The sequence below is a fragment of the Rhea americana genome, unplaced genomic scaffold, assembly GCF_003343005.1.
Source record: "Rhea americana isolate MKP2758 unplaced genomic scaffold, rheAme1 scaffold_133, whole genome shotgun sequence".
Lineage (NCBI taxonomy): Eukaryota > Metazoa > Chordata > Aves > Rheiformes > Rheidae > Rhea > Rhea americana.
Genome location: NW_028185406.1, coordinates 2,275,144 through 2,289,366, shown reverse-complemented (window position 1 = coordinate 2,289,366; position 14,223 = coordinate 2,275,144). Strand labels below are relative to the sequence as shown.

Genomic DNA, 14,223 nt, shown 5'->3' with positions numbered 1-14,223 from the left:
ATGGAAAAAAAAAAAAAAAAAAAAAAAAAAAGATGAGAGTAGGAAGTTCATTATACAGATAATGATAACAATTGGTTATATTAGGTATGATAAAAATAAAATATGTGAAGATTTCTGCTCCATATTTGATGAGAAAGCTGTTTATAGAGCATAGTTAAGAAGAGATTCCTTCTAAGACAGGTCATTTATGAGTATTTTTGGACAGTTTTTTGAAACATCTTGTACTTCTACCTGTCAGAATTAGGATACCACACAATAGAGGATGTGCTCTAATCTAATTTATCAGTTCCCCTCTTCCCACTTCCCCAGAATTGCCCTTAACAAGCTCATATGTTCTCACACCAGTTCTAGCAGCCCACCAATCTTCACAGTATCTCGTGAAGCCTGCTGCGTATCATGTATCATTTCAGGAAAATGGCAAATCAATTTTCATTAAAAACACTAACAAAGCAACAGCCAATAACAGTTTAACTAACATTACCCTATATTTTTTAGAAGCATCATTTTGGGAATGATTTTTCATAAGTGAAATAAAAACTTGCTTGTCTAAGGGAATATATAAGGCCTGCTGACATGTACGCGATAGTAACTGGTGTAAGCTTAGTGACACACTTCATGCTTTCTGATGCTTCCAATTAGCATGGATTCATACAAAGAAAGGTGTTGGATCAGGCAGTTTCCAATGATGCGTTAACACTTGAAAATTAAATTTTGTTAAGTTTATTCATAAAAGAAATAAAGAGATTTAATGGCAGCTGTCACTTGCAAAAGGACCAATCATTCATGACTCAGCTGAGCACCCGAGACAGTTTTTGCTACTATTTGTTTGTTTGGTGGGAAGTTCATTTACAGATTTTTCATGCTGATCTAATTGATTTGCAGGAGGGCTAACAACCCTATTTCCTGCACCTGGTTTGACAATTGATACCATCTGGTTCATTGGATTAGCAGCTGTAGTTCACAACTTCTATCAATTCAGACACGTTTGACAAGAGTTCTGCATCTTTGGTCTCTTCCAATTCATTTCCTCTTTATATGCTGAAATCTGCAAAGCTTCTTCACTGCAAAGCAAGATTTTCTTAATTTATAACATAGGGATAATAGAATGATGATAATTATTATTCTAGTCTAGTTAGAGCTGAAAAAAGCATGCATCATGCCCACAGCAAACACAAGGGGATGAATTAACATGGAGGGTCACATCTGCATTTTGTTTACTTCACTGGAGCTGGAGGGTGCTCAGCATCTCAAAGGAGCAGAACATTCATCATGAAGAAAGTAAATATAATTATCCCATCTCAGAAATTAGAAACAGGTCTTCATGATTCCGTGTTCAAAGTCTCATCTGCCAGAACACAATGACTCCCTATCAGTTCAATAATGTTTACTTATATCTCTCATGATGTGTGAAGCTGGGGCAAATTTGGACTCTTTATATACACACTATTTGAGAAGTAAGAGGAATTGCTCAAGGAACGCACTGCTCCACTAATGAACTGGGGAAAAACTTAACCGTCAGGTACGATTTCTGTTCTCTGTGCACAAGGTTAATACTAGTTAAACTTTTTGTTCTTAGACTTCCCATCACAATAGTATGATAAAATATAACAATACAATGCTACCCAGTTAAATCTTATTTCTAGACAAATAGAAATAAGTGATTCAAAGGTTTTATGCCAATTACCACAGAATAGTCCCAACTGGGGTGAATTATTCACCAGCACAATTTGAAGTGAATTATTATGGATTATCTAAGATATGGAGAGTATGAAATGGGGGAAGGGGAGTTTCTCTGTAATCTTGCCCTGCCCTCATATCTTCTTTCCTATGCTTTTGCAACTTTTCAATCCCAAGAGAAAAAGGAAAAAGAATAATAGTTTAGCTGGACTCATCTCATTACTATTTCACTGGCTTAACTGGGCTATTCTCGCATTCTGATGTAAGTAGTTTTTACCAAAATTCATTATTTTCACTGGTTGAACAATGCTGTACAGGGCTTTTTTTCCATCAATAGAGTGGTATGTTTTGTCTCTCTTACCTGCTGAGATCCTGATTTTTTCAATATATAATTTCATAACAGCTATGAAACATAAATGCTTATAGAGTCATTTCAAAAAGGGGAGGGCATTTCTGGCATACTATCCTGCATGAAGGATCCTGAAGAGAAAATGAATATGCATGAAGGGTATATAATATGCATGAACAGGTTGCCATTTCAAGATGTAGCTTTAACAAAGAAAATGAACCTGCATCTCATTCATATTTATATCTGTGATTTTTCAAATCCTGAAAATGTCTCGGCTTATTTTACAAACTTGATATGCTCTTTAGATGTCTCTGAAATGTTAACATATAATAAAAATTCCACTGTTTGTTACTATGTTTACATGTACACAAAAAGAATCAATAGGCTGATAAAGAAATGTGTATTTCTATTTGTATAGAAGCATATTTATAGAACTTCTTATAGACATTGTCTTAGGCAGAGGCTAGGCATAAAACATGTCAGCAGAAGATGTTGTAATTGAGCAACCATGAGAAAACTCTGTCCTTTATCTAGCATTCTGTCATCTGTGTTGTTTTACTGGTGATCATTTTTTCATGTACAAAGTGCAGCTCAAATATTAACCAATTAAATGTACAGTGTTTGATTAAAAATGATCTTGCTAAAAAATAAGGTGTTTTACATGACTCATTAGTTCATTAAAAAGATTTGAATTAATATTTTTCAGTCATCGAAGAATAAATTTCTTAGTAGAGTTGCCTGCCTTGAAACCTTTCCAATATATTCTCTCCCAAATAATAAAAAATTCAGGTCTTGTGAGTGCAGATACCTAGCAACCTTTTTCTGCTCTTGCAGCTCACTGTCAACAGTCTGGTTTTTGAAAACATGTTAATTAGAAGTACTGCAATTTCCTGGGAGAGAAGGCTATCTTGACTGCCAGCTACTATCCAGAAAGCCATTGTTTCAGAACTATTTCAATTAGAAAAAATAGGATAAATGGAAAGTCAGCTTTTCCCATGGTGTCTAGGTTTTTTCTGTTGCAGAATTTTATAAATTACTGTAATAGATGCAGCAGAAACATCTTTATCATAATTTAAATAGGTTTTTAATTGCACATTCTACAAATGCATGTATTTATTTATTTTTCATATAATATGATGTCCCCTCTCCTGTTAGGTATGTATTTAAAAATTGTAAGCTTGACATATACAAACATATGTATACATATATACTCAACATATATACTCAAATATGGAGAGAGAAAAGCTAATATTTAGCCTTTATTTGTAATGTAATTGTGGAAAAAAAATACCATTTGTTCACTTTGAATACTTGGCAAAACTCTCCTTTCTCTGCAAGATGGGAGGGAAAAAAAGAAGTTAAACAAATTGCAGCAAATAGTACTAAAGCCTTTCAGAAGGCGTTGCCATAACTGAGGAATCCTTGATCATGAACTTTTAGTTATTTTCTGAAAGGACAATAGCTGCTCCTTTGATCTCACCAAGATCTCTGCACCTCTGCTGTAAAAAATGACCCAGTAGGCTTCATGATGAATCATGAAAGTTCTTCTGGGAGAGAAAAATGTTAGTGAAAAGGTTAGCATTTAAAGTCTCTCTAGCACTTCTTAGTATATTTTTACCTTTGTTTTAGCTTCTAAATTCACACTTATCAAAAGTTAGAATAGCAATAAGATGTTTCTGAAGCCAGTAGTCCTAGAAGAGAAGTAGAAATTACTGTAAAAGCACTATTCATTTACTATTTTGTGAAATGTAGAGATGCCTAGTCTCAAAGAGAACATGTATCATGGTGTGTTTGACATTCCAGTGAGCTGAATGGAAAAAAACAAAACCAAAAAAGTTTCTAGGGTCTAGTCCTGTTACAGCCTGCATAGATCAGCAGTTACAGTGATGTACCMAGGAGAATTTCTGGGATAGCACAAAGTATGAAGTTAAAATTAAGTTAGAGTTAGAGGGCTGAGCCTCAGTGAGACTCATTTTATATTACTGTAGGGAGGAGTTAATTGTATTAAGACAGTACTGATATAGAAAATGAGCAAATTGGGCCTTTTTTTTTAAAAAAAAGAGTATTTATGGCCTCTTTTCAATGTGTTATGATCACAGATGCCAACAAAATCTTTCCCTTGCTCCCTCCAAACACACTGTTTATTTCACTTGAACATGATTTATTAAAGCATAGCTCTGTAAAGGTGGTAATCCCCCAAAATGGCTGGATTACATTCTGACTTGCTTCTATTTCCTCCTCCAAGTGCTTTTCAGCAACACACAATCTTGAAAATACTCCCATGTGTATGTTCTTGGGTTGTGCCGTTAATATCAGAGGAGCTGGCTATCCTAGAAATGTTAGGCAAGTGTTTTCTGAATTGGTTCCCAAACTGTGGCTAATATCTATTATGTAAGGGGCATCTTCTTCTCTGGGGAGAACTGTATATAATGTGTGTGTATGTGTGTGAGAGAGAGAGACAGACAGACAGAGTGTGAGGGTTCTAAGGTCAGCACAATCAAAAATGTGCTGTTTGTAGCATTGGACCGTTGGACTTACCAATTAGAACACCCACTTTATGCTATCTCTCACAGAAATAATATAACTTTATTAGTAAACAGGAACTCTGGCTTAAAGTCATCTGTGTTTGAGGGGGATCTGGATCTGGTAAGAAGATAAACTTCAGATCAGCTTAGGAGACAGCAACTGCATATATAATTTGTAGCTGTCACATGTAATTGCGCATTTCAAGGGTCAAACTTGAACAACGGACAAAAACGAAAATCATCATTAGATATTAGCTTTGAAAGCTAAACTTGTTTTGATTTGGATATTTCCTCTTTAAACTGAAAATAGAATAACTGGAGGTAATGTATTCAATCAAATTCTAAGAACACAAAGTGTCATTGTTATCTTTGCTGACTAAACCTCTTCTGGCCATATGTTCACACTTCAGCTGTATGATAGTGTTTAACAGCAAATACATAAGCAAATCTATTAAAATATTGCTAATAAGGTCTAAAAGAAATAATACTGATGATACAATTGGATTTAAGGGTGAGTGCTATTTGGCATAACTATTAATTTATGTATAGTTCTGTCTTCTCCAAGTGTGATGAGAGTTTGTTTCAACCATCGTTTTACCAGCTGTGTACTCTATAAGTTTAAATCCAAGTCCATTGACACCAGTGTGCTTTGGTTTAAACTAAAACCTGCACACTGCTATCACTTTCAAATACTCAGAAATCATAAATCAACTCAATTTATCATCCAAATTAAAAAATTCCGATAAAACTATTAATAGAATTTAAGAAAAATGCTTGTCTTCTGACTCCCTAGTCTCTATAGTATACTTAGATCATATTCTTAACTGTGAAGCAAGATGATTTAGAACTAGTTGAAATAAAAAGGAGGGGTTTTGTGATTATAAACCTTATAAATACTGAATTTGAATTTCAAGAAAAATTCCAACCTCTTAAAGTCTCTCAATAAACTTTTGGTACTTGGCAGTACTAATTTTGCTACATAGCTTCTCACATGTGTTATAATTCCATTATAAAAGTGTAGTCCATAGGGCAAATGTTTCCAGAATGCAATACAAGAGAGATATTGATAAACTGAGAGGAATACAGCAACGGATTATCAAGATGGAGGGCTGGGTAACCTGCCTGTGAGGAAAAGCTGGAGAAGCTGGACTTGTTTACCTAGGAGAAGTAATGGCCTCAGGGAGCCCAAGAGCCACCTGCCCATCCCCCAAAAGAGGGTGTCAGGAAGACTGAGATAATTACCTCACAGAGACATGTGGTGGAAGGACAAAACATAACACACACAAATTGAAACAGAGGAGGTTTTGACTGAATACAAGGAGAAGTTTTTCCACCCTGAGGACAGTCAAGTGTTTGAAAAGGCTACCTGGAGAGGTTGTGCAGGCCTCACAGAGTGGAGGTTTTTGTGGAGGTTTTCAAGCTCTGAGCAACTTCGTCTCATCTTAAAAGTTGACCCTGCTCTTATCAGGAGGTTGGACCTTCCAGGGTCCCTTCCCACCTGAGTAACTTTGTGACTCTTGACAAGAAGGATCAGAACACTGCACAATTAAAACTCATTGGGTTTGATGGAAATATGGGTAGATATAGGCAACTTTTCAAAATCCTTATTTGTYTCACCTCATTTGAAAAAATCTATACACGTGTAGGAAATTTCTACTTAGTCCTTTGTAGCCAACATATTTCTMGAGCACTGCTTTATTATGCTTCCCAATACTTGGGCTAAGTGGTGGAGAACTGTAAGGTCTTTTGATGGAGCTGGAGGGGGGGGGATGTGGCATAGCCTGTGATTTCCTGTTGAAAACTCTTTTAACTCCTATACTGTACAGAAATGTTAATGAGGAATGGAGACTGTCCTGATAGTTGGCCATCAGCTCCCATTATACATCCATTATTATGTTTCTTTCATTTTGGATATTTTTTTTTAATTGAAATTCCTGAATTCTCTCATCTGATGCAGATGGATTATGGAGGATTATGCAATTAAACCAGTTTTATAGTAATTCAAGGCTGAATCTCTGTTTCCTGTAAACTTAATATGATCTGCTACACTGCATTTGTCATTCGTGAGTATCTCTCTGCAGGAACCTTTAATGGTACCTTTAATTGTACTGACACAGAAACAGGAACTGCAGAGCCAGTGATTGTATATTCATGCTTTCATCCAGAGTAAATAGCAGAAAGAGCAAAGAACAACAGTCTCTATATGTATATTTCTCCTTATCTGCACTTCTGTTTTTCAGTATTCTTTGCATGGTTTTGCGAATTTGCCTCAGCCTGTCTACTTTCCCTCCCTCACTGTTTTTGGAAGAAGCAGGCTGTCTCAGCATGCTCTCAGCGTGTTCCTTCTATCTCCTCATGKTTTTTTGTGCGTCTAACAGCTTTCACTAATACCTTGTGGGTGGTCCAGTCTCCTTGCAGCATCTTACAGTTTAGGATTTTTGACATCATGCCAGGCTTGTGGGAGTCGGGCAGTTCTGTTCCCCAACCTTGTTCTTCTGAGTGTTTCTTCCTCTCCGATTCAATTCCTTTTTGTTTCCTCTATACCAGTCTCATCTACTCTGAGTGATCAGAGTAATATCATGAAGATCACCTGTCTTCTTTCCTGGAATTTATGTCAAACTGCCTGTTGGTACAATATCTGACACTTTAAGGCTCAGATTTCTTATCAGGATATGTAAGATTAAAGAGGATAGTCATTCCCTTCTTGTGCAGATCATTCAATGGCAGAAAGATATTTATGATGTTTATGTATCTGTAAGCTTCAGAAATGTTCCACATAGCAAATGGAAGCTATACATAACACTGATGTATTACTGCAGAAGCCTTCAGTGTCTTTCCAGAGTCCGACTTCTTCAATTTCTGTTGTAGTAAATGTTCACCAATTTTTACTTTATTCAAGTAACAAGGGAAGGAAAAATGAGTTCTAAGCTGGACACTATGACAAATTATTGTGGCAATGTGGTACACAGCAGGATAACATTCAAAAAATATCTCTGTATGTATCTAAAATAGTTAAGATGAAAACATGTAATATTAAAATTTTCTTAGTAGCAGTTTTTTTGTTGTTTTTTTTAACTAGCACAAGTACCTACCACATAAAAGGATGACAACATAGCTGAGCTCTTGAGGGGAGGAGGTAACAGGCCCTATTCAGTAACGATATGTTGATCCCTTGATCCTAAGTCTTATTCACTGAGCATGTATTTGCAAACCAAAGAGAAAGTACTTGGAGAACGACAGTGTAATAGCTATAGGTACTCTCATACAGTACCTGAAGGTCACGCCCTGTCAAGTCACAGGTGCCCTCTGCTTGGACCATATAAGCACCAGAGTAACTTTGAAAGAAAACTGCTTCTTTAGAGAAGGGATACAGTTCTTCTGCAGCTAGGGTGTCCACAGAAGATACTGACTGATTTTGTCTCAACCTTCTCTAAGCATCAGGGTCACTGCAATTCAGAGAAGATCTATTTACTCACAAGAAGTTCCTCTTTGCCATTTTTAGCGTTCTTAGGATCTAAAGCTGACATACATGTGACCAAGAGTCTAGCTTCTACTTTTTTCCTCTATAAAGGAAATTCAGATTTTGCCTTGCAGGGTTAAGAGATCCTACATTTATCAGAAAGAGAACTGAAATGAAACATTGCAGAATAAGTACAAATGTTAGCACTGCAAGATGAGAAATAATTTGAATTGTAGGTGCAACTGAGACTTCAAGCTTAGAGGTCAAGGATCTAAGTCAACCAAAATATTCTGATAGCTGGTTTTTAACAGTAGCTTTGGAACAGATCTTCTGGGGCCCATGAGAATAAAATAACTGGACTTATCTGTCAAACATACAAAAATCTGCAAGGGCAGTGGAGGGCTGTCTATTTTTTATCAAAAAATATCTGGCAGTTCAGATGCCAAAAAAACTTTCACTCACAAAGAAATACTTTGGCAAAATATATGAAAATTACCACAGAGAAAAGAAATATTTTTATTCAGTTTTAATGTTAGGAGATACAACGGTGTAATAATTAGGTGGTGCAGTCTGTCATGACATGACTTCTGGGAATTCTTCTTTAGTCTCCAGTCTGTTATTAGTTTTGTTTTAGTCCAACTTAGAGTGGAAAAAGGCTAGTTACCGTATCAGACCTTGGACCTCATGGAGACAATGCCAGATTCAGTGCTCTAGACCATGCCTTTTCCTGGAGTATAGGAATCCTAGATGGAGGCTGGACTTCATAGCCTGCAGCAGATTCATGGGCTGCTCACCTGTTTTTCTGTACACAGTCAAACATACGTCTACTGAGATTTAATGTCTCTGTAATGTTAACACCTTTAAGAAAAATGCAGAAGAAAAACAAGAAACAAAAAGTTTAGCAAAAGATTGTACTTTGCCCTTGAGCTTTACAGGGGAAGTGAAGATCCTGCCAAGATACAGTTGCTGGGAACAATCTTTTTTTTAGAGTAGGCCTTTTAGCCACCAGTCCTTGAAATCTGTGACCATCTCTGTGCATTCCTTTCGTCCACCCCAAATGCTTCTCTCCTCACCATTCTTGGACTTCTGCTGCTACATTTTCCTCCTCTTGCTGGGCAGTCACCATTCCATGCTTGTGTAGACGTAATGATGTTGAATTCCTACAATAACTCAGAGCACTGTTGATCCATGTTTTTATAAACCATTCTGATAAAACTGATGTCTATTAAAGTACATATTTCATCCAGTAAAAAACATTTTGAATCGTGAGCCGTTATTATCTCAAGTAGCTCACTAAAAGCATGTAATTTTCCAAGTACCTGCAAATAAACATTGCTAACAATTGTAATTTTTTTTTCCCCATCAGTATTCTATTTCCATTGGCTAGGCTTATTTTCTACCATTCTTGAAAAAAATGCAGAGGCAGCAGGTGTTCATGTGTAACAGACTCAAGCAGCCATTAGTGTCCCAGTATGAGGGTTATATCTCACCATTTTAAGGAGTGCTTTGTGATTAAAATTTTCTTTTTGTTCAGGAGGAAAAAAAAAAAAGAAGGGTAGACAGAAGAGACCATTTTTCTCTTAACAATGAGTTAACAAGTGGCAAGTCCTTAAATGATATTTGAGCTATGACCCTTGAGCCAAGAAGCAATAGTACTGCTTATTTATTGAGTTATAGTATTTCAGTGGAATATCAGACCCTTTCACTACTTGTCATTCCTGTTCTTCCTTTAAAGCCTTAGATATGTGTAAAAARTACATATACTATTGAATGACTTTACTTCAGTTGACCCAATCATTTCATATTATTCAAACCAAAAATTTTAATGCTTTCAAAATAACAGGGTCATGCAAAAATACTGACTAGCATAAATTTTGTAATTGACATGCTGTAAATCTTTTCATCTAAAAATTTGAACAGCCTTGTCACTGCCATTGACTCATTTTATGATGGCATGAAAATGGATAAAGACAATGCATGAGGAACAAGATCATCATAAATCTTCATTCAGATATCTCCTCCACCTCTCAGTATAACAAGAAAAGTGAAGTGAACAGATTGCATACTGCTAAGTAGACCTGTATTACTTCAAAAAATAAATGATCAGCATGGTATAATGTCAATTCATGTTGTTGCAGCTCACAGAGTACTTTCAAAATGAACAGATGTGCCGTCAAAAAATACTATGTTAAATTTCCCTAACCTTACAGGGATGTCTATGCAAATATCAAATTAGGTACCTTGTGTCTTTTTTAATGAAATCTGAGGCTGTTTTATGTTTTTTTTTTTTTTCCTGCCCCAAAACCTTGAGGGAACTGCTAGAATGGAGTGAGTAATTAGACTAGTAGGGTTAAATGTGTGGTATGTGTTGTTACCCTGATTCTGTAGTGGCATCTCATAACAAATGGTGAATTCTTTTCCTGAGTAAAATCCTATTGATTTCACTGGGGCGTTCCAGGAAAAGTATGAGACACTTTTCTCACTGACTCCTCATAAAGCCCATGACATGGTCTTGAAAATACCTGACAATGATACAAAATTCATTWTATTTAGAGGACTATTCTAATGAGAAAACAAAAGAAAGCAGAAGCTCTCACATGAGCTATACAACATCAAAAGATAAATAATTGTTTCCTGAACACTGCAAATTTGGGGGTCTTTAGGAAAAAAAGGTAGCGTATGCTGATTTGAGATCAGTTCTTGATTTAGGAGTTCACCAAGCATATTACACTTTTTGTGTAGCAGGTGGATTTAAAATGGAACAATCTGATAAATTGTAAACTAATGATTTTTTGGAGGGGATTTGAATAATGGCTCCAACTCTCACATTGTTTTTAATCATCTAGTAAAAAAGCTTATCTCAAAGGTCTCTTTCTGTGAGGTTCACTGAGCCCAATGGACATAAAGAACAAAAGAAACAAAGGCAAAAGTGCCATCTGAATCTTTACTATATATACTTATAGCACTCCTTTGAGGAATTCAACTCTCTTTCCAGTCATATTTTTAAACTTTAGAGATCTCTCCGGGGGTATTGTATTAATATCACCATTGTGCAAGTGAGAAAAGGAGTCAAGTAGAAGATGAAAGGTACTGTTGGACAGCTGGCCTAACATCTTTGATGAACATAGAAGTAAATTAGGAGTTCACATTAATGAGTAATAGACCATAATGCAAGTAATTGTAACGAAGGGGCCTCATAGAGAAGAAATGATTAACCCAGAAATACTGGATAAAGAATTCTATACAACATACAAGAATAGATATCTATACTGTTTGACCTCTAAAACCAGGAATGAAGTATTTAAAATGTTCAAAACTTTTACTTTAAATTTGCTATATGATGTGAAATATGGAAGAGTTCACAAAAATATACATGGATGGATTTATCCAATAAAAAAATTAAAAAGAACTATTCACTTTATAGTCCATGAAAACAGCTTCCTGAACGTATTTTACACATAGACAAGTGTATTTCCTAACTGTGTTTACCCTCATCTTCCTATCAGTAATCAGTTAAAGCAGTTCTAAGATGCAACTCTGTCCCTCTTTCCTCTGTCTTCTCTTCTGTTTGTTCCCTCACTCGCTTCTTTCCCTACACACAGACTTATGTCAGGGAATTAAAAAATAAAATAGAGAAAAGGATCCACATTTTAAAGAGATTTTTTTTTTCCTGAAATGTCAACCCTTTGGACTCAGAGTCTCCTTTTCCCATTCCTTTCCTTCTCCACTTTCCAAATAAAGTTTCTCACTGTGCTTCCGCATCATCTTTTGAAAAAAAAGACCTCCCTTTTATTCTCTTTTGAGATTGAGGCAAAAAAATAAATAAGTAAATATGTCTTATCCATTTCTAATTCAAAAAGACCATTGAAGAGTAAATTCTTAATCTATGATTTTTTCCCATAAGGCTAATCCTAATATTTGATTTCTTCATAGAAGCCACATATCTTCTCCTATGTTTCTAAATGCCTTGATGAAAGTGACAATATTATCTGCTTGATGGACCTTAGGCTATGTGATCCTTTTTCTTTCATTCATCTTTTCTATTTCTCTACGTCTCTTTTTGAGTTTAAATTTTCTGTTTCTACACTTTCATTTAATTACAATGATTACAGTGATTCTCAGGTTAGACCTTCTTTATGCTAGTGGTTAAAAGTAAATGSTTAATATTCTGAAATGACTTATCTGAGATGATGAACTACTTGAGTGAAGAAAATTTTTGCTTAGCTTAAAACTGATGTATGTTTTAATGGAAGGGAAAAAAGCCTTTTGTTGTTATTTCACATGACATTGATACAATATAATGATGGTAGATAGATCTTCCCTGAAGAAATTATTGTCTGACTATCGACCCCTCTTTAAGGCTCCTTCATGTGGAAATTATCTTAGATAAAAGGCTAAAAGCAGCTATTTTGTACTCTCAAGCAGACAGAACATTCCCCCTTCAGTATTAGCAATTTCAGTTCTTTCTGTTTTCTATTACCATTTTGGAAGATCTTTTTGAAGCATGTGTGAGCTTAAATCCTTTGATGTTCAGTACTCATTGGTCTTCAGTTTATTCTATACAGTTTCCCATCTGAACAAGTGACTATTATCAGACTTTTACGCAACATAGCTTATAGATTTCTTTATTACTTGCCAATACTTAGCAGAAAAGTTTTGTTTGTCTATATAAAATTTTTAACTGGAACAAATTTTAGGATGGAAAAAATTTTACTTAAAATAAATTATTAATAATTAGATTCATCTGGACCATTAGGACAATGGAAAGTAAATTAAAATATTGACATTAATATCCATAAAAGCCCCAATAAATTTTTGAACTGCAGAGATACAGCTGTTGGACATCTATTCACTGCATGGAATAATTAAAAAGGAAAGACAAAAATTATAAGCTAGTTTATCAAACACTCTTAAAGAGGAGAATGTATTATGAACATCTTTACAATAATGGAAATAGAAATGATTCATTAATAATCATTATGTCTTATGAATTAAAAGTTCAAGTGTCTTCTAACAGGGACACTTTAGTCCAGAAGATAAGGTGAAAATGTGCAAATATGTAATTCAGGTTGCTGTATGTTTTGAAGGAATATGTTTTTTCACCCTGCTGAAGTTTACTGAAATTACAGTTGGGAAAAAACATTAAAAACTGTAAAGTGATCTGAACTTGCTGGTCTTTGTTTGATCTGTTTCTTACTTAAATATAAAACAAAAAGTTGATTTCCCTGCTTCGTCTATTTCAGATGGAAGGATGAAGGTAACTATGATGAAACACAAAGAAATGCCAGAATGCAAACAACCCATACAACTTTCATTGCATAGAATTACAACTGGATTGACAGAAGTCTGTCTGCTAGTCAGAGAAACTAGATATTATTCAAAAGCAAAAGATTAAGCTAGTATTTTTTAGTAACAAAGATATCCTGCATGTGAAAAAGTACTAATAAGGTCTTGTGTTTACTGTGTTGCTTTCATGGCTTATCCTCCCCTAAGACCTGTAGCCCTCAAAAGCTTATATTTAATTATGAATCAAAATTTCATTTTGTACTATTTTGGTGATGAAAATTCCTTGCAAAAATAGTCTTCTCAAAATTTCTAATATTCTGATTGCTTTTCTCACCTTCTCTCTAGATTGCTTATTAACTTAGACTCATGCTGATATGGATAACAGCAAAGTTAACTTATGACATTTATAAGTATGTTTAGTTTGGTGTAAGCTCAGATCTTTTTGTTRTCTGATGAAATCTTAAAATCACATCTCCTAGGAAGGAGTGAATTGAGAAACTATACTCTTACTGAGCACGCACAACTGATTCAGACTGCCTGCTGTTTCTTTTATTCCTTCTCCACACAGTCCCTTATCCTATCATTTTTTACTCAGACATTCCGGTATTTATTCAGTGAGCTGTTCCACAGCTTCAGGTTCCTGTTCATGAGGCAGAGGTACAGTGTGGGAACACATTCAACAGCCTCCACGAGGAGCTGTCTCAGTCTCACTCATTTTCCCTCACGCCTTGTTCCAAGAAGCCTCTGTGCAGCTGCACGAATAAAAAGTAATACTCACCTGACTGACCTAGAAGGAATGGCCAAGTCTCTTGGAGCAGGAGACACATTTATATAGAGTAAATTGAATAACTAAGCAACACCTTTACTCATCCCCATTTGAGCAGTCTGCTAGTCATTTTAATGGGAAGAGTCATTTAAAACCCTGA

The 14,223-nt window shown here is 35.4% G+C and overlaps 1 long non-coding RNA gene across 1 annotated transcript in view; it reads left to right on the top strand.

The window, feature by feature from the left end:
- Window positions 1–1,842: 1,842 nt before the first annotated feature.
- Window positions 1,843–14,223, top strand: part of LOC146599784 (uncharacterized) — a 73,267-nt gene continuing 60,886 nt past the window's right edge. The window contains exon 1 of the long non-coding RNA XR_014894931.1: window positions 1,843–1,939. This is a non-coding gene — a long non-coding RNA (uncharacterized LOC146599784). The remainder of the gene's footprint in view (window positions 1,940–14,223) is intronic.